This window comes from Mustela erminea, chromosome 8 (assembly GCF_009829155.1).
Source record: "Mustela erminea isolate mMusErm1 chromosome 8, mMusErm1.Pri, whole genome shotgun sequence".
Taxonomy (NCBI): Eukaryota; Metazoa; Chordata; class Mammalia; order Carnivora; family Mustelidae; genus Mustela; species Mustela erminea.
This window is the reverse complement of record NC_045621.1, coordinates 72,359,784-72,379,259: the sequence shown is the minus strand read 5'-3', so window position 1 is coordinate 72,379,259 and position 19,476 is coordinate 72,359,784. Positions and strand designations below refer to the sequence as shown.

At 36.4% G+C, this 19,476-nt stretch overlaps 1 protein-coding gene across 2 annotated transcripts in view; it reads right to left on the bottom strand.

The window, feature by feature from the left end:
* AGPS (alkylglycerone phosphate synthase) overlaps positions 1-19,476 on the bottom strand; it is a 149,948-nt gene that overhangs the window by 117,049 nt on the left and 13,423 nt on the right. The window contains exons 1-2 of one of the 2 annotated variants that reach the window (XM_032356041.1): positions 15,854-15,858; positions 11,455-11,458 (exon numbers count right to left, since the gene is read on the bottom strand). The exons of the other annotated variant lie outside the window; for it this stretch is intronic. The gene's annotated coding sequence lies outside the window, so the exon portion shown is untranslated. Of the gene's footprint in view, positions 1-11,454; positions 11,459-15,853; positions 15,859-19,476 lie in introns of those variants that run through there. 2 annotated transcript variants of the gene reach the window in all.

Sequence of the window (19,476 nt, the reverse complement as noted above, 5' to 3'; positions counted from 1 at the left end):
ATTGTCTTAAATATCATTTTCAGAGCACATGGGTAGCTCAGTCCTTAAGCGTCTGCCTTCAGCTCAGGTTATGATCCCAGGGTTCTGGGATCAAGCCCTACATCGGGCTCCCTGCTCTGCGGGAAGCCTGCTTCGCATTCTCCCGCTACCCCTGCTTGCATTCCCTCTCTCGCTATGTCTCTCTGTCAAATAAATTTTAAAAAAAAATCATTTTCATCAAAATCAAGGACTCAATGGGGTGCCTGGGTGGCTCAGTAGGTTAAGCATCTGCCTTTAGCTCAGGTCATCACCACAGGGTCCTGGGACTGAGTCCCGTATCAGGCTGCTTGCTCAGCAGGCCCTGCTTGTGCTCTCTCTCTGAGAAATAAATAAAATTTAAAAAAAAAAAAAAAGACTCATTAAATTTTTTTAGGAGATTTTATTTATTTATTTGAGAGAGAGAGAATGAGAGAAAGAGAGAAAGCACGGGAAGGGGGAGAGTCAGAGGGAGAAACAGACTCCCTGCTGACCACGGAGCCAATGCAGGACTCAGTCCCAAAATTGAGGATCATGACCTGAGCTGAAAGCAGTCATTTAACCAACTGAGCCACCCAGGTGCCCCTAGACTCATTAAATTTCTAACATTACATAAGAAAAGATAGGTCTAAGCCTGTACAGAACACAATAAGCAAACACACTGAAGTATTCTACAGCATTTATTACATGTTTTAGCATGGTATCCTAGTATATCTGGGCAATAAATTTTATTGCAAATTCAATTATGCAGTCTATGATGAAAATACTTAAAGAAAACTCTTCTCTATACAGAAAGTTATTTGCTGCATTAAAATTTCAAAATATATCACAAGAAAAAATCTGTAAATATGTGTGGTGACGGATGTTAACTAGACTTACTGTGGTGATCTTTTCACAATATATACAAATTTTGAATCATTATGTTGTACACCTGAAATTAGTTACATGTCAATTACATCTCAATCTTTAAAAATGTCAAAATAAACAAAGATGTACTCATTAGAAAGCATTCTAATTCTCCATAATTCCCAAGGAAGAAAAATATGTCAACTGACAAGCAAATGTTTTATTACAATCCTAATTCTTCATCCAAATCAAAGACTTTTCAAACACCCAAGGAGAATATTAACATAGCACAACTGAACCAAGTACCGTCATTAACTAGTCTCTACCTATACATAAAATTAAGAAAAAGAAAACTAGGCATGCTCTCTTTAAAACTACAGTTTGGGGGACCTGGGTGGCTGAGTGGGTTAAGCCTCTGCCTTCCGCTCAGGTCATGATCTCAGGGTCCTGGGATCAAGTTCCTCATTAAACTCTCTGCTCAGCGGGGAGCCTGCTTCCCCCTCTCTCTCTGCCTGCCTCTCTGCCTACTTGTGATCTTTCTCTGTGTGTCAAATAAATAAATAAAATCTTTAAAAATTTAAAAAAAAAACTACAGTTTGCTATCAATAAAAACACCAGTCCCTAAACAAAAACAAAGTATTCAAAATATCTCAAAAGTATCAATCCAGATATTGGATTTGTAGATGAGCTTGTTAATGAACTATCACCCAATGTTTTCTTCTGATTTCACATTCCTACCTCATCGTAGAATAAGGTTCTAGAAGAGAGCTTTTGGAAAAACCTCGTGGCTAATGTCACCACTGACTTCCCATTTTCTTAAGATTACATTTTCTAAAAACCAACTGAAGTTATTATCTGTTTCCCATTTTTCATAATTATAGTCTTTTTACTTTCATGAAGTATAATTTACTTAATACTTTGTTTTTCCAGAGTAACTTACAGGAGGATGACATGTATATTTTAATTAACATTTTTACTTAATGTTTTATAATATGGCATAAGTTGTTTATTTATGAAATGCATTTTATTAGTGAATTTAAACATTTGTCATTTAGTCTGTACTCTATAAAATAAGAGTTTGGTGTAACACAAAATAAATTCAAAAATACCAACATAGTCATTTTGCTTTGGTATTATAATCACTTGGCACTGGGAAATTATTTCAGTACAGATGTTGAATTTGGCATGTTTACATAGCTTAACAATGAAAATCATTTTCCTTAAAATCATGTTTAGAATTTTAAAAAATTATTCCCATATGGCCTCAAAGTAAAAAGTGAAAACCTGATTACATGTGTTCACTCTTAGCACTGCACAAGAAAAATGAATCAAGGGAAGCAGGAAATATCTGCTGCTGTGCACACAAAAATAAAGAGATTTACATTCTGCAGAATCACTAGTCTTAAATTTTCAGTTGGGTAATAGCCTACAGAATTCCCAAGTTTTCAGCTATAAGCTAAAGGTATTTTTTTCTCTCTTTTCATCTCAACTAGAAAATTCTGCCTATGATACTTATACCATTACCATTTATATATCATTACCATATTCATACCAACTTTTGGAACCTTCCCAGAAGATGAAATGTAAGCATTTGTAATCCATTTGTGCAACCCCAACAGTATTATGTTGTTGAAAATAGTATATATTTAAAATCTAGGTTACCCTAAAATCAATCTGATATCTTCAAGTACCCCACATATTATATAAAAAAGTAGGCAAATTTCCTAGGTTTCTGATATTAAACTTTTGTATACAAGTATCCCCTCAAATTACTAATATATTTCATGACAGTTAAACACAGCTATGTGATTGATTATACATTAAACTTTCAAAACAATTTTTTATACAGAAGAAAATAATGAGTAACCTGAAGTAACCTGAAGAGCATTACAGCATTAACATTTTAAAAGTTAATAGTAAAACTTAACAGCCATAGAATTCTAAAGCTAAAAGTATCTTCAGAAATCACCCAGTTCAACTGATCGGTTTTCAGATGAAGAAACTTATGCCCAGAGAAGCACTCATGATTACACACACAGCTAAGCTAGTTGTGAGCATCAGAAAGTGAACCCCCAGTCTTGTGATATCCAAAACCCACTAAGTCGTGTCCTCAAGCAACCAAAATGATTTAAAGGAACTCTTCTTTCATCACATCAATATTTCTCAAAGCACTATTCCAAGTTATTATTATAGTCATTCTTCTGCACTGGACATTTAAAAATCAAGGACTATGGTTGTGTCAGTAAGTCAAATGCCCTTACTTCCTTTATCTGTAGTATAACAAATTCCAGCATTCAGAATAATGATCCCAAAGCACGGCAAGCACTAAAATGAAGAATGATCAAAGAATCATCAACATTCCATAAGATTCAAATAAAATGATTCAATTTTCTACTAATCCCAGAGATCAATTAACCAAACTGATCCCTCAGACTTTTCCAATTCTCAGAGCTAACTACACCAAATTTAATGTCTTAAAAATATAAGGTCCCTCCTCCTGCCAAGAAAAAAGAAAAGTTGGGTTGATTTTACTACATGAAAAATGAAAAAAAAAAAAAAAAAAGTTTTACACATTTACTTAACTAACCATAGTACCAAATGGTGAAGAAGCACTTTGTATTATTAGCTGGCGTTAACAAAAGAAGAGATTTAACATAGCATCATGTATACACAAGGTGGCAGTATTCTTCCATGATGTACATATTCAGTACTCTGCATTTTCCCCATGCACTGTGCACAATCTTTACTGAAATATTTAGATTTAACATCATTATTATTATGAAACCCAGAGATCCTTTCTTAAAAATGGGAGATACTCACTTTTAAATCTCTGCATATACATAGTCAGACTACTCCTCTAATAAATTGCAAGCATCCTGATACAAAGGCATGGCTTCTACTATTACTATTTCTAATCATTTTTTCATGAGAAAATATAGAAAAGGAAAATAGGCTTTAACCTAATTTTATTTTGACTTTGCAATAAAAAATTAAGCTAAGTGATAACTAAAAACAATTTTTTTCCAAAATAATTCCAATAACCAAAATTCTAATAAAAGATTCTTCACTACTTAGTTCAGATGAAAACCACATTTTTATCTATCTTTTCCAGTTTAAACAATAAGGAAAAGATATTGTGTTCTCAGAGATTTTAGAAAATAAAAACCAAAGTACAAAACTTAAGCCTCAATCCTGGATTTCTTTTTTTTTTTTTTTTTTTTAAGATTTATTTATTTGAGAGAGAGAGAGTTCAAGTGTACATTCAAGTGGAAGGAGGGGCAGAGGACAAGGGACTGAGAGAATTTCCTGCAGACTCCCCACCCAGCATGGAATCTCCTGCAGGGCTGGGTCTCACAACCCTGAGATCACCATGTGAGTCAAAACCAAGTTTAATGCTGGATTTCTAACAAACCATGCTCAGTATCAGATAAACTCATATTAATCCCATATGTAGTACAATATGTATAAAAGTAAAAAATTCTTATACCTCAAGACCCAGAAAACCTAAAGGAAATTATGAAAGTGAAGTAAAGAAGTTTTGAGAAACATATCAAGATTTGATCAATAAAACAAATATATCTCTGCAAAGACCAGCTACAGAAAATTCCTACAACTGAAATAATAATCCCACTAACTTCTTTTATTTGAAAAAAAAAAAACAAAACTGAAGCTGAGTTACCATTAGAAATAATAAGGGGCTAATGAGGGGAGAAAACTATTCTAAATTTAATTTAAAATGTATATACTTCAAAAATAAATATCATATCTAGTCTACAGGTCCTACAAAAAAAAATTTTTTTAAGATTTTATTTACTTATTTTGTCAGAGAGAGAGAGAGAGAGAAAGAGTGCGCTCGAGTAAGCACAAGCAGGGGGAGCGGCAGGCAGAGGGAGAAGCAGGCACTCTGCTGAGCAAGAAGGCTGACAAAGGACTTGATCACAAGGCTATGGGACCATGACCTGAGTCAAAGATAGATGCTTAACCAACTCAGCCACCCAGGCATCCCTGCAAAATTATTTCTAAAAACTCTAGTAGCAAAACTATATAAAACTATTTACAATGCTTACTTCCTCAATCTAACAGTGCCAACTAATCTCCTTTTGCTAACCTAAGCAGCTTAGTTAAAAGTACAGTAATGTGTGTATACTATAAAAGAAAGTCCCTTTACAAAAAAGAATAGAAAAAATTTAAAAAAAAAAAAAAGATATTGAGGCATCTGGGTGGTTCAGTCGGTTAAGCTTCCAACTCTTGATCTCAGCTCAGGTCTTAATCTCAGGGTGAGTTCAAGTCCAAGCACTACCCTGGGCTCCACAAAATAAACAAACAAAAAAAATAAAAGACATGGATAAATCATCATCACTTAACACTGCTACAAATACCATGATTCCAAGACAGTTAAAACATTTGATTTGGAATAAATAGATGTCATCAGCCTCTGACGGCTTGATACCATCAAACATCTGAATCACAGAATACTACTTCTTGCCCAGATATAAAACTCACCAAGTGACCTCTTCTAATTACACTTTATTTTCTACCAAGGAAAAGTGGCCAACTGAAATGGCCAGGAGGTTTGATAATTGTGTTTTTTCACCATGAATTAGTCTACTGGCATTCTAATTAACTTTGGCCAGTAATGAGAATAGTTTACACAAGTCAGACTACCTAAATATGATGGACTCTGAGACCCTGGCAAGATCAGGTTGATGGGAAGTTCGACAAGATAATATCCCTGCCCTCTAAACAGTGCACCTTCCCTTTGCAAAACCTGCACAGGATCATGCAACACTTCAAACTTTAACATGAATTTCAATCTTCCCTCAAAATCCCCATTATAAGTTTTAAGTCCCTACCTGCCATAATAAATTTGGCCCTTCCATGTAGTAAATCATTAACCAGCTTTCTAATTTCTTCCAGTGTGATAGTATAAAATAGATTAAATATAAGATTTATGACAGAGAAAGTTGTTAGCAAGAACATAGAGAAGAGGAACCCAAATGCATTACTGGTAGACTATTCCACAGAGCAATCATGTGCTAAGTTTTCATAGGTAATGCCATTTCTATGACCCAGCTGTACAAATTCTTGGTATATATTCAGGAGGAATTCACATATAGTTCCATAAGGGACCAGCTTTGATATATTCCCATGGAGCATTATTTTTTAGTAACTAGAAGCATCACTAGAGGAATGGTTAAGTGTTCAGTAAATTTGGTGAAATAATATGGAGCAACCAAAAGCAGTGAGGAAGCCAGATATATATACACAAACATAAAAAGATTTTTCAAACACTGGCAAACACATAAGGAGAAAACAATACAATCTATAGCATAATACTATTTTTTTTAATTCATGGCATTTGTCTATAACAAATGTGAGGCCGTATTTTTAATTTTTATTTTCCTCCATCTCTGATTCCTAATCCTATCTGCCCCCTTCCATGGACATTCAGAATGTTCTTGAATATATGTGCACGTGTTTAAAGTAAAATATGTTACTTTGTGTGTATATTTTTAATTTGACTAAGTAATATTGTGTCATTACACACATGCAATGGACTTTTAAAAAGTATGATTACCACAACTCTGCATCTCAAGCAAATATGCTGCTCAGCCCTTGAATCTCAATGCAGGTTCTCTCTGTTCTAAAAAAAACAATTCTTTCTTTCACAGGTACATAGATATTCCATGATGATTTGTTATAAAAGCCACTATTGGATTTCTTAGCAATTCCCATAAATTTTTTTTAAATAACAGAATTCCATTCATAATGAATCAGTTTCAAATATTCAGCAAGTCAAATACATATTTGATATCCTAGAGTCAACTTTTAGTTTACAAGAAACTGGTACTTCACTGAAGAAACTTTTTAAAACTTCAATTCAAGAGTCAGTAATTGTGTCCCCAAGGTTGAAATCCTATTCTACTTGCTATGAATCAATGAATGAAAGATAAAGGAATATACAGCTATAGGAGAAAAAAAATCTTATAAACAGAGACACAAAGAAGCAACAAAAGAAGGGAAGGCTGGGGCAAATAAGGCAAGGCCAGCTTTACCCCTTGGCAGAATAATCTGGTTATTCACTGCAGGCTCCTGGGATGTCTTCTTTTACCCCCCAAACTTTTCTTACACACACCAAATTCTACCAACTGGAAATTCATTATTGTTTGAAAAATCTCTTTGAAAATAGAAATACAGACCATTAGTCATTTATACCTGTAGTAGTATATATTCCAAATATTTGGTGCTAGGGCAGGCATGTTATATAAATATGTACTCACAGAAGCCTGGTATCTGCCATTCCAAACGCCTGGAAAGACATAACTATCTTGTCCCTTACCTTCATGTCTAGGTCTATGTAGTGAGGAAACAGTTCTAATCAGTATCAGGGAGCTGTCTTGGCAAAAGACAAAGCAAGGATATTATACCCTTCCCTTGACCATCTGAGCTCTCTAATCCATACTTTTTAAGATTTTATTTATTTTTTTGACAGAGAGAGATCACAAGTAGGCAGAGAGTCAGGCAAAGAGAGAGGGGGAAGCAGGCTCCCTGCTGAGCAGAAAGCCTGATGCAGGGCTCTATCCTAGGACCCTGAGATCATGACCTGAGTCAAAGGCAAAGGCTTAACCCACGGAGCCACGCAGGCACCCCTCTAATCTGTACTTTAAATTTCATGTTTTATTCCCCCAACTGTCCACTATAATCTAATCAATATGGCAATTTAGGCAGCGAATTCCAGACTTTGTCTACCACCAGCTGGGAAAATGCCAATTCACTTTTAATGCTCCCTCCCTGCTTGCTAGTAATTGAAGTAAGAATTGTATCACAAGCTTATTATACTGACCAATCTGTAAGTGACCAAAAACATTTCTAGTACAGTCTTACATTTCTACAAACAACAAAGAAAATATGATTGTCTCCAAAAGTCTGTATGCCATTTTACAATAGAAACCAAGCTTCAGAGTTCTCTTTCTCAGCTGTCTTCCAGAGTACAATCCAATAACCTTGACAAGACCCTAAAAAAGCCAAGACTAAAATCCATACCTGTTTAATATACATAGTATTCTTGCTTTTAACAAGTGGGATTTTTCTGTTTAGTATAACAGTAAGCAGCAGCCTCTTCTACTTTAAATGATAGGTAGCTGGAATTATTACCTTTGCTTCTGGCAAACCCACAGGAAAAAAAATGAACCCCACAAAGTTTGGAGGGAGAGAAAAAGAAATATTAAAATCATGGCCCAATCACAATCTCAATAGAGGTTCCCAAACATCTTGGGAGTATAAATGTCACTTTAAGCATTCATTTTGAAAGCAGAGTTCTGGATATCACTCTAGATCTAGCCAATAATTACAATCTCTGAAACTGGGGTCTCAGAATATAAACATTTTTTTAAATAAAGATTTTATTTATTTATTTGACACACAGAGAGAGATCATAAGTAGGCAGAGAGGCAGGTAGAGAGAGGAGGGGGAAGCAGGCTCCCTGCAGAGCAGAGAGCCCGATGCAGGGCTCGAGCCCAGGACCCTGAGATCATGACCTAAGCGGAAGGCAGAGGCTTAACTCATTGAGCCACCCAGGCGCCCTCAGAATATAAACATTTTAAACAACACTACCCAAAAATTCTCATACTAGCCATCCAAAGACCATAATTGTGTAAGCAATGCCTTAAGGCACAAGGAAAAGTTGAAGAGCAGAAGCCTCACCTGTTGAATAGCCACAAAGGAATACAAAGCCTTAATGTAAATGGTTTATCAACTTACTCTTACCCAACCTCTATCAAAATCAGAAGGGACTGGAACTGGTAGGACAAAAGGGGACAACTTTAAATTCACTGCACTATAGGAGAGGATGGACCTGAGGAGAATTCTGCAACAAAACAAAAGGGCAGCAAGAGGGCAAAGTGAAGGCACTCACCATGCGGAAGAAAGAGGAAAGGCAGTAACAGGAAATGGGAGATTTGGTTATGTGACAGAGGAGGTAGACAGATCTACAGCCAAATTTTAGAAAGGATTATCCTGTAAGGAGGAATGATGGCTATACTTTCTGACCTGAATTTCAGCAGTCAACCTGTTATGGAAATTTTCCTAGTTTACACATGTTAAAGGAGTTATAAAGTATAAAAATTAAGATAATGGCTTATCAAATAACTTGCCTTTAGCACAATATGTTTATTCAAATTCCAATTTATGTATTTACCAAGGCCACACACCAAGTAGAGGCAGCAACTCCTAAGAGCCACAGGAAAGAGTTGCAAATGACAAGCAGCACAATGGTGACCACTGTGTGCATCATACTGACAATCAGCCCACCAAGTAGGACAAGAAATTGCTAATTCTTTTTACTCCTTGGGTTCTTCCTTTTCTTCCTAAAGCATTAGGTGGTATTTATTAGAACTTTGTTCTCAATATTAAAATGCCATGGCTGCCACTGCCTATGCTTTCACCTTCAGACATTATTCCAGCACCAGGTTCTTCATACTCTTTCTATACAGTATACTGCAATAGTAATAACAGTGTGTAATACTGTAAAGCTGAAGGTTTTATAATCATTACCTCATTTCTTTTTCACATTAAAGTATGCGTGATTAATGATGTAAGTTTTATTATTCCTATTTAAAACATAGGGGGCACCTGGGTGGTTCAGTCAGTTAAGTGTCTGCCTTCCACTCAGGTCAAGATCCCTAGGTCCTGGGATGGAGCCCCACAACAGGCTCCCTGCTCAGTGGAAAGCCTGCTTCTCCCTCTCCCTCTGCCCTTCCTCCCCCATTGTGCGCGTGTGCGCGCTCTCTCTCTCTCTCTCAAGTAAATAAATAAACTCTTTAGAAAACAAAACATAAGAAAGATTTAGATAGAGTCAGTAGCTTGTCCAGAGTCACACAAACAGTACCTGACACAACAAGTATTTAAATCTTGGTCTTGTGGCTCCAACACTTCTTAGTTACCAAGCTATGATTTCAGTGTATTCATTGATTGCCACAGGTGGAATACAAAGTATTACAAAAGCTCAGAGAATATAGTATTCATCTCTAGCTGAGAGGAAAAGGCTTCACTTCCAGTTGCTTTGGAAAATTCAATAATCAAGCAAAAGCATAAAAGCACAAGGACTTTTCCCATGCTAGTAAGTAGTGCAAATTAGGTAAAGCATATAGCATATGCAAGAAAGTCATGGAGAACAACAAAAGAACTTTGAATACCAAATTAAGGGATTAAGCTTTATTACTTCAATAATCAACAGGGAGCAATAGGATCAAAACAGTATATTCTATGTTTCACACAGCCACCAAAAGTAAAAATCTAACAGCATCTGCTTTAAAATTTTGCTATACTCCAGTGTGAATGAAACTCCAATTCTTTAATATAGCATACAATGTCTTTTGCAATCTGGCTCTGAACTACATTTTTACCTCCCTTAACAACAATTCTTCCAGCCACACTGAAAGTTAACACATTTCCTTATATACACCATTGATTTTTTATGCATATATATATATATGCATACATATATGTATATAAACATATATACACACTTCCCTATCTGAAATACCCTTCTCCCTCTAGAAAACTATTTATCCATCAAGAACCAGTCCAAAAGTTACTTTTCCTCTAAAGCCTTTCCTATCTTCCTCAGGAAGAATTTATGGCTCCCTCTGTATTACACTGATTATAGCATTTACTATGTCATAACTTCTACATATCTGTTTATATGTCTACTGGGCTGTTAATAAATTTTGCAACATTAGAATGTAGCACAGCACTAGCAGGTAGCAAGTACTCACACTTCCTCTGAACAAAGATTGGTCTGGGAATGGAATGGAGAATCATCTGAAGGGGAAAAAATAAAGGAAGACCAGAGTAGATGTGAGACAATTAAGATTTCATCTAGGTTGGGGTCAATGGGAGAAAAACAAAAATGTCTTGATAATTACAACTAATAGACTCTATCTGGTGTGTTAACAGCCTAGATAAGGGAGAGGGAATGGAGCTCAGCAAGGCCTTATAACTGAGACACTGGCCTTGAAAGGTATCTAAGTAACAGTAGAAGTAAACAGAAATAGTGGAGTATCAGGATTGAATACTAGTACTAGGCTAAAATAACGACCTTATACATGCATACTAGGTTGAAGAATTCAGCAAAATAGTCAGACAGAAATGTACATTAAAAATGTGAAAATGGGGGGCGCCTGGGTGGCTCAGTGGGTTAAAGCCTCTGCTTTCAGCTAGGATCATGGTCTCAGGGTCCTGGGATGGAGCTCTCTGCTCAGCAGGGAGCCTGCTTCCTCCTCTCTGCCTGCCTCTCTGCCTACTTGTGATCTCTGTCTGTCAAATAAATAAATAAATCTTTTTAAAAAAATTATGAAAACAGAAGTTGACAGAAATATTAGAAGTTCCCCCCCAAATAGTGGTAAAGCTAATACAGTCTGAGTCGATGAGGTTATTAAGAAAGAAAATGTTAAGGAAAAAAAAAAAAGGACTGGCTCACTCGGTTAAGTGGCTGCTTTTGGCTCAGGTCATGATCCCAGGGTCCTGGGATAAAGCCCTGCATCGGGTTCCCTGCACAGTAGAGAGTCTGCTTCTCCCTCTCCCTCTGCCTGCCGCTCTGGCTACTTGTGCTCTCTCTCTCTCTCTCTCTCTCTCTCTCTCTCCCCACCTCTGTCAAATAAATAAATAAAATCTTAGGAAAAAAAAAAAAAGAAAGAAAGAAAGAAAGAAAAAAGGACTAAAAAAATAATCTCAAGGATTTGTAAATTTAGGAAGCAGAAGGAAGAAAAGTCAGCAAAATCATGGCCAGAAGAGTAGGAAGAAAACCAAGATAGTGTAATAACATGGGAGCTAAGGAAAGAGATATTAGGTACCAGGTATTGGAAACTGCTCAATAAAATGACTAAGGATTTTATAATTGGATTATTGATGGCTTTTAAAAGGGCTGCTTCAAAAGAGTGACATAGGCTGAAAACAATCTCAATAAATTATCTGGGTGTGATTTTAAGAAGCAGGAAAAAGCAACAAAGAAAAAAAGACTGATGGGGTTCTGGGAAAATGGCTAAGTAGGAGGATCCTGAGCTCACCTTGTCCCAAGACACACTAAGATAGAGCTACACAAGTGCAGCTAACTCTGAAAACCACCCAAAGACTGTCAGAACAGACTTTCCACATCAAAAGGTAGGAGATGCAGAGACATAATTGGGAACCAAACTCTGGTCCCCACCCACACCTCTCCTGCTCACCCCTCCATCCCATTCCCACCAACCCTCTCTCAGGAGACTAACCACAAACAAGAGGGATACCAAAAGCAGAGAGAAGTGGAAGAATCAGACCCTACCCTAAACACTCCAAACTTGGAGGCCCTTGGAAGACAAATTCTCATAACATTTGGCTTTGAAAACCAGTGGGGCTTAATTCAGGGTGTTTTTTGCAATAAGCAGGGCTTAACTCTAGGTACTTTAAAAAAAAAAAAAATCATCCAGCATAGCTCTGGGAGACACCCAGAGGGAGATTAAAAAACAGTCTCCACCCTTAAAGGGCCAGCATAACAAATAACCTAGCAAGATACAGCATAGAAGCAGCAGTTTGAAAAGCACCTGGATATAATGAAGGTTTATTCACTAATCTCAGAAGGGCACTGGAGGGACAGGGATCCTTAGGAGACTTCTCCAAGAACAAAAATGCTGGTGGGCACCATTTCTCTCACCCTACCCAAGCCTAGATAGTCGGTCACTTACAGGAACCAGCAAGGACACTCTCTACCTATCTTGTTAGTACCAGGCACCCTGCAAATGTTCTGCTTTGGATCCACCCCTCCCTACCTGACCCACTCAGCAGGTGTCCCTTCAAAGCTGCTCTTGCCCCAACTCTCCCTGGAAGCTACCCCAACAAGGACCAGAGCGACTTCAAAGTGACTCCTGTCCTGGGGAGCGGGGAATATAACCACACACCGGTGTGCCTGCAGTCCCAGCAACAAACCTCATAACTAGCAGTGCAGAGAATATGCCCTTCTGATTAGTCCTGGACTGGGAGAAGGCATCTGGTCTGATGGCCCACCCTGCCCACAAATGAAAGCCTTTCAGGGGACAGTGTGAGAAAAGCACCCTGCAGGTCAGTGTGAATACAGACCAACAGACAAGCTGAGGAAGGTCACCTGCTCTGATTGCTGACACTATCCAACAATAAGCAGTGGCCCCACATTGGCCCCTTAACAACACAAGGACCAAACTCTACCCAGTGCATCCACAAAAGGCAAAGAGACAGAAGACTGCGTCCCAAATGAAAAACAGGACAAAGCCACAACAAAAGAGCTAAATAAAGCAAATGGAGATAAGTTGGGTGCCTGGGTTGCTCAGTCAGTTAAGTACTCGACTCTCGATCTCAGCATAGGTCTTGATGTCAGGGTTGTGAGTCCAAGCCCCACAATGGGCTCGACACCCACGTTAAAAAAAAGAAAGAAAGAAAGAAATGGAAATAAATTATATGCCTGATAAAGAACTCAAAGTACTGTCAGTCATAAAGATACTAGACTTAAGAAAAAATTCAGTGAGACCTTCAACAAAGAAATGATACATATATAACTATATGTTAACAAAGAGAATTATATACATACAGTCATAAGTACAAAATAACTGAAATTAAAAATACACAAAAGGAGGGGCGCCTGGGTGGCTCAGTGGGTTAAAGTCTCTGCCTTCAGATCAGGTCATGATCCCAGGGTCCTGGGATCGAGCCCCACAGCGGGCTCTCTGCTCAGCAGGGAGCCTGCTTCCCTCTCTCTCTGCCTACTTGTGATCTCTGTCTGTCAAATAAATAAATAAAATCTTTAAAAAAATATATACAAAGGGAATTGACAGCAAATAGGAGGAGGCAGAAGAACAGATCAGCAATCTGGAAGACAGGGTATTGGAAAGCCACTAAGGAGAAGAGCAAAATGGAAAGAAAAAACAATAATAATAATAATAACAAAAATGGAGATTAGGTTAAGGGAACTCTGCCACATCATCAAGTGCAATAACATTTGCATTATAGGGATCTCAGGAGAGGAGAGAGAGAAGGGGACAGAAACCTTATCTGAAAAAACAGTAGCTGAAAACTTCCCTAATCTGAGGAAGAAAATGGACATCCAGATCCAGGAAGCACAGAAGGTTGCTAACAAGATAAACCAAAGCAGGTCCACACCAAGACACATAATTAAAATGGCAAAAAGTAATAATAAAGAGGAAATCTTAAAAGCAGCAAGAGAAAAGGAAACAGTTACATATAAGGGAAATCCTATAAGGCCATGAGCTGATTTTTCAGCAGAAACTTAGTAGACCAAAAGGGAGGTGCATGATGCATTCAAAGTACTGAAGGAAAAACATTCAACAAAGAATACTCCACCCAACAAGATTACCATTCAGAATAGACAGAAATATCGTTTCCCAAACAAAAGTTAAAGGAGTATATCACCATTAAACCAGCCTTATAGGAAATGTTAAAGGGAATTCTTTGAGTAGAAAGAAAAGTCCATAATGAGTAAGAAAACTGTGAAAGGAAAAAATTTCATAGGAAAATGCAAATATGTAATAAGAGTAGATTTATCACTTATAAAACTAGTATACAAAGAAGTGGTAAAGTCAATTACATCTACACAAATCAGTCAAGGGATTAGCAAAATAAAAGGATGTAAAGTGTGGCATCATATACACAAAACGTGGGTGTAGTAAAAATTTAATGCTTTTAGAATGGTTTCAACTTAAACAATCACCAATCTGATACAGACTGCTATAAACATAAAATGTTATATGTGAACATAAATGGTAACCAAAAATCAAAAACCTATAATATAAAGAAAGGAATTCTTTTTTTTTTTTTTTTTAAGAGAGAAAGAGAATGTGTACATGTGGGCATGAGGGAGGGGTAGAGAGAATTCCTAGCAGACTCCATGCTCAGCAGTCTGGAGCCCAACATGGGGCTCAATCCCATGACCCTGAGATCATGACCTGAGTTGAAATCAAGAGTTGGACACTGACTGTGCCACCCAGGCATCTCAAGAAAGGAATTCAAATGTAACACCAAAGAAAACCATCAAACCACAAGGGGAGAGTAAAAGAAGAAAGAAACAGAGAAGAACTGCAAAAACAATCATAAAACAAGTAACAAAATGGCAATAAGTACATACCTATTAATAATTACTTCAAATGTAAATGGATTTAATGCTCCAGTTGAAAGACATAGGGTAAATTATACCGGAATTTTTTAAAATTTAAAAAAAAAGGACATAGGGTGACTAAATGGATAAAAAAAATAACCAAGACCCATCTTGCTACCTATAAGAGATTCACTTCAGAACTAAACACATATGCAGATTGAAAATGAAGGGATAGAAAAAATTTACCATCATATGGGAACAAATGAAAGCTGAGGTAGCAATATTTATATCAGACAATATAGACTTTAAAACAAAGACTGTACCAAGAGACAAAGAACACTACAAAACAATAAAACAATCCAACAAGGGGATATAACATTATAAATATCTATGTACCCAACATGGATGCACCTAAATACATAAAGCAATAATTAACAGACACAAAGGAAGAAACTGACAATAAGAAGATAATAATGAGGGACTTTAACACCCCATTTATATCAATGGAGAGATCAATCAAAAAGAAAATGCTTTAAATGACACATTAGACCAGACGGACCTAACAGATATATTCAGAACACTCCATTCAAAAACAGAATTTACATTCTTTTCAAGTGAACATGAAACAGTCTCCAAAATACATCATTAGGCCACAAAACAAGTCTTGATAAATTTTAAGACTGAAATCATATCATCCATCTTTTCCAACCACAACAGTATGAAACTAGAAACCAATCACAAGAAAAAATAAGGAAAGAACACAAATACATGGAGGCTAAATCACATGTTACTAAACAATGAATGGGTCAACTAAGAAATCAATGAGGAAATAAAAAAATACAGAGACAATGAAAATTAAAACACAATAGTCCAAACTCTTTGGGATACAGCAAAACCTGTTCTAAGAGGGAAGATTAGAGTATTACACGCCTATCTCAAGAAACGAGAAAAATCTCAAATAAATAAGTGAACCTAACACCCTAAGGAGGTAGAAAAAGAACAAACAAAGCCCAAAGCCAACAGAAAAAGGAAGTACTTAAGATTAGAATAGAAAAAAATACAATCAAGATTATAAAAACAATAGAACAGATCAATGAAACTAGGAGCTAGTTCTTTGAAAAGATAAATAAAATTGATAAATCTTTAGCCAGACTCATTAAAAAAGAGAGAAAGTGAGTACTCAAATAAAATCAGAACTGAAGACTAACAACCAACACTACAAGAATACAAAGGAGTATAAGAGAATATTATAAAAAATGATATGTCAACAAATTAGATAACCTAGAAGATATGTATAAATTCCTAGGAACATATAATCTTCCAAAATTGAATTAGAAAGAAATAGAAATTTGAACAGAATGATTACTGGCAATGAAATTGAATGCATAATCAAAAAACTTCCAACAAACAAAAGTCCAAAACCAGATGGCTTGACAGGTGAATTCTACCAAAATATTCTACCAAAATTTTAAGTAAGAGGTAACACCTCTTCTTCTCAAACTATTCAAAACAAACAAACAAACAAACAAACCAGAAAAAGAAGGGGGACCTGGGTGGCCCAGCTAGTTAAGCATCCAACTCTTGACTTCAATCAGGTTGTGATCTCAGGGTCGTAAGATCAAGCCCCACATTGGGCTTCATGGTCAGCAGGGAGTCTGCTTGAGATTCTCTTCACCCTTCCCCTCCCCCATTCACACACACATTCTAAAATAAATAATTCTAAAAAAAAAAGAAAGAAAAGAAAAGAAAAATAACTTCCAAATTCATTTTATAAGGCCAACATTACCCTAAAACCAAACAAAGACACTACCAAAAAAGAAAACAAGAGGCCAATATCTCTGATGAACAAGAGAAAGGAAAAAAATCACATGTACATCTCAAGAGATGCAGAAAAAATAACTGACAGAATACAAAACCCAGTCATGATAAAAACTCTCAATAAAAAAGGTCTGGAGGGAATAATCTTCAATGTTATAAAGGCCATATATGAAAAACCCACAACTAGCATCATCCTCAATGGTGAGAAACAGAGCTTTTCCTTTAAGATCAGAAACAAAACAAGGATGTCCACTCTTGCCACCTTTATTCAACACAGTACTGGAAGTTCCAGCCAATGAGACAACAAAAAGAAATAAAAGGCATCTACACGAGTAAGGAAGAAGTAAAAGTTCCACTGTTTGAGGATGACATTTTACTACATATAGAAAGCCCTCAAGATTCCACCAAAAAACAATTAGAACTAATAAATGAATTCAGTCAAGTTGCAGAACACAAAATTAATATACAGAAATCTATTGCATTTCTTTCTTTTTTTAAGATTTTATTTATTTGAGAGAATGCATAAGCAGGGGGAGTGGCAGAGAGAGGGAGAAGCAAGCTCCCTACTGAGGGAGCCTAATGTGGGATGTGATCCCAGGACCCCTGGATCATGACCTGAGCAACCCAGGCACCCCTGCTGCATTTCTGTACACTAATAATGAAATAGCAAAAAGAGAAATTATGAAAATAATACCACTTACAGTTACACCAAAAGGAATAAAATACCTAGGAATAAACCTAACCAAATAATTCCAGTTACAATTACACCAAAAGGAATAAAATTAACCCTCCTAAAGCCATAAAACACTCTTGAAAAAACTGAAGATGACACAAACAAATGGAAAGATATTCTATGCTCAAGGACTGGAAGACCCAGTATTTTTCAAATGTCCGTATTATCCAAAGCAATCCACAGATTCAATGCAATCCCTATTAAAATACCAACATTTTTCAAGGAACTAGAATAAATAATAGTAAAATTTGTATGGAACCGCAAGAGTCCAAATACCCAAACAATTCTGAGAAAGAAGAACAAGAGTGGAGGTATAACAATCACAGATTGCAAGATATACTACAAAGCTATAGTAATCAAAACACTATGGTACTGGCACAAAAACAGACACACAGATCAATAGAATAAAATAAAGAGCTCAAAAATAAACCCCTGCATATATGGTTAATTAATCTATGATGAAGGAGGCAAGAATACACAATAGGGAAAAGACAGTCTCTTCAACAAATGGTTCAGAGAACACTGAACAGCTACATGCAAAAGAATGAATGTGGACCACTTCATTACACCACACACAAGAAATCAATGCAAAATAGATTAAAAATTTAAATGTCTGACCTAAAACGATAAAAATCCTAGAAGAAAACACAGGCAGTAATTTCTTTGACATTGGCTGCATGAACCATTCCTCTAGGTATGTCTCTTTGAGGGAAAGGAAACAAAAGCAAAATTAAATACACCAAAGTGTAGTTTAAGACTACACCAAAGTAAAAAGCTTTTGCACAGCAAAGGAAACTATCAAAACAAAACAAAAAAAAGGCAACCTACCGAATGGAAGATATTTGCAAATGATATAGCCAACAAGGAATTAATATCCAAAATATACAAAGAACATACACAACTCAACACCAAGCCCCTCCCAAAATAATCCGATTAAAAAATGGCCGGTGGACCTAACTAGACATTTTTCCAAAACAGACATACAGATGGCCAACAGACACATGAGAAAAGATGCTCATCATCACTAATTGTCAGGGAAATGCAAATCAAAACCAAAGTGAGACACCACCTTACACCTATCAGAATGACTAAAATCAAAACCCAAGGAATAATAAGTGTTGATGAGGATGTAGAGGAAAAGGAACACTCGTGTACTGTTGGTAGGAATGCAAATTGGTACAGCACACACTCTGAAAAACAATAGAGCAGTTCCTCAAAAGATTAAAAATAGAATTTTGATATGATCCAGTAATTCCACTACTGGGTACTAACCGAAAGAAAACAAAAACACTAATTCTAAAAAATATATGCACCCTTGTTTACTTAAGTATTATTTACAATAGTCAAGATATGGAAGTAAACCTAGTGTTCATCCTTGGATGAATGGATAAAGAACATGTGATATTATTACAATGGAATATTACTCAGCCATAAAAAAGAATGAGATCTTACCATTTGCAGCAACATAGTTGGACCTCAAAGGTATAAAGCTAAGTGAAATAAATCAGTGAGAGAAAGACAAATACCACATGATTGTGCTCATGTATGGAATTTAAGAAACAAACAAACAAAGGAAGAAAGAGACCCAAAAACAGACTCTTAAATACAAAGAACTGGTGGTTGTAGAGGGGAGGTGGGCAGAGGGATGGATGAAATAAAGGGGAGTAAGAGTATACTCATCTTGATGCACAATGAGTAATAACAGAATTGGATCCTTATACTGTATACTTGAAACTGCATGTTAATTATAATTTGATTTTTAAAAAATCATCAACTAGGAAAAAAAGAAAAAAAAAGATTGAAGCTCAAGAGGAAAACAAAAGGATGACTCATGGAGCAAGATTCTGGGGAAGGATTCATCAAAAAAGACAAGCAGATGATCTGGCTGTGACATATTTCTACATATGATAAACAGAGTAAGTTCAGTTCATTTAGCTGCCTGGGCAAC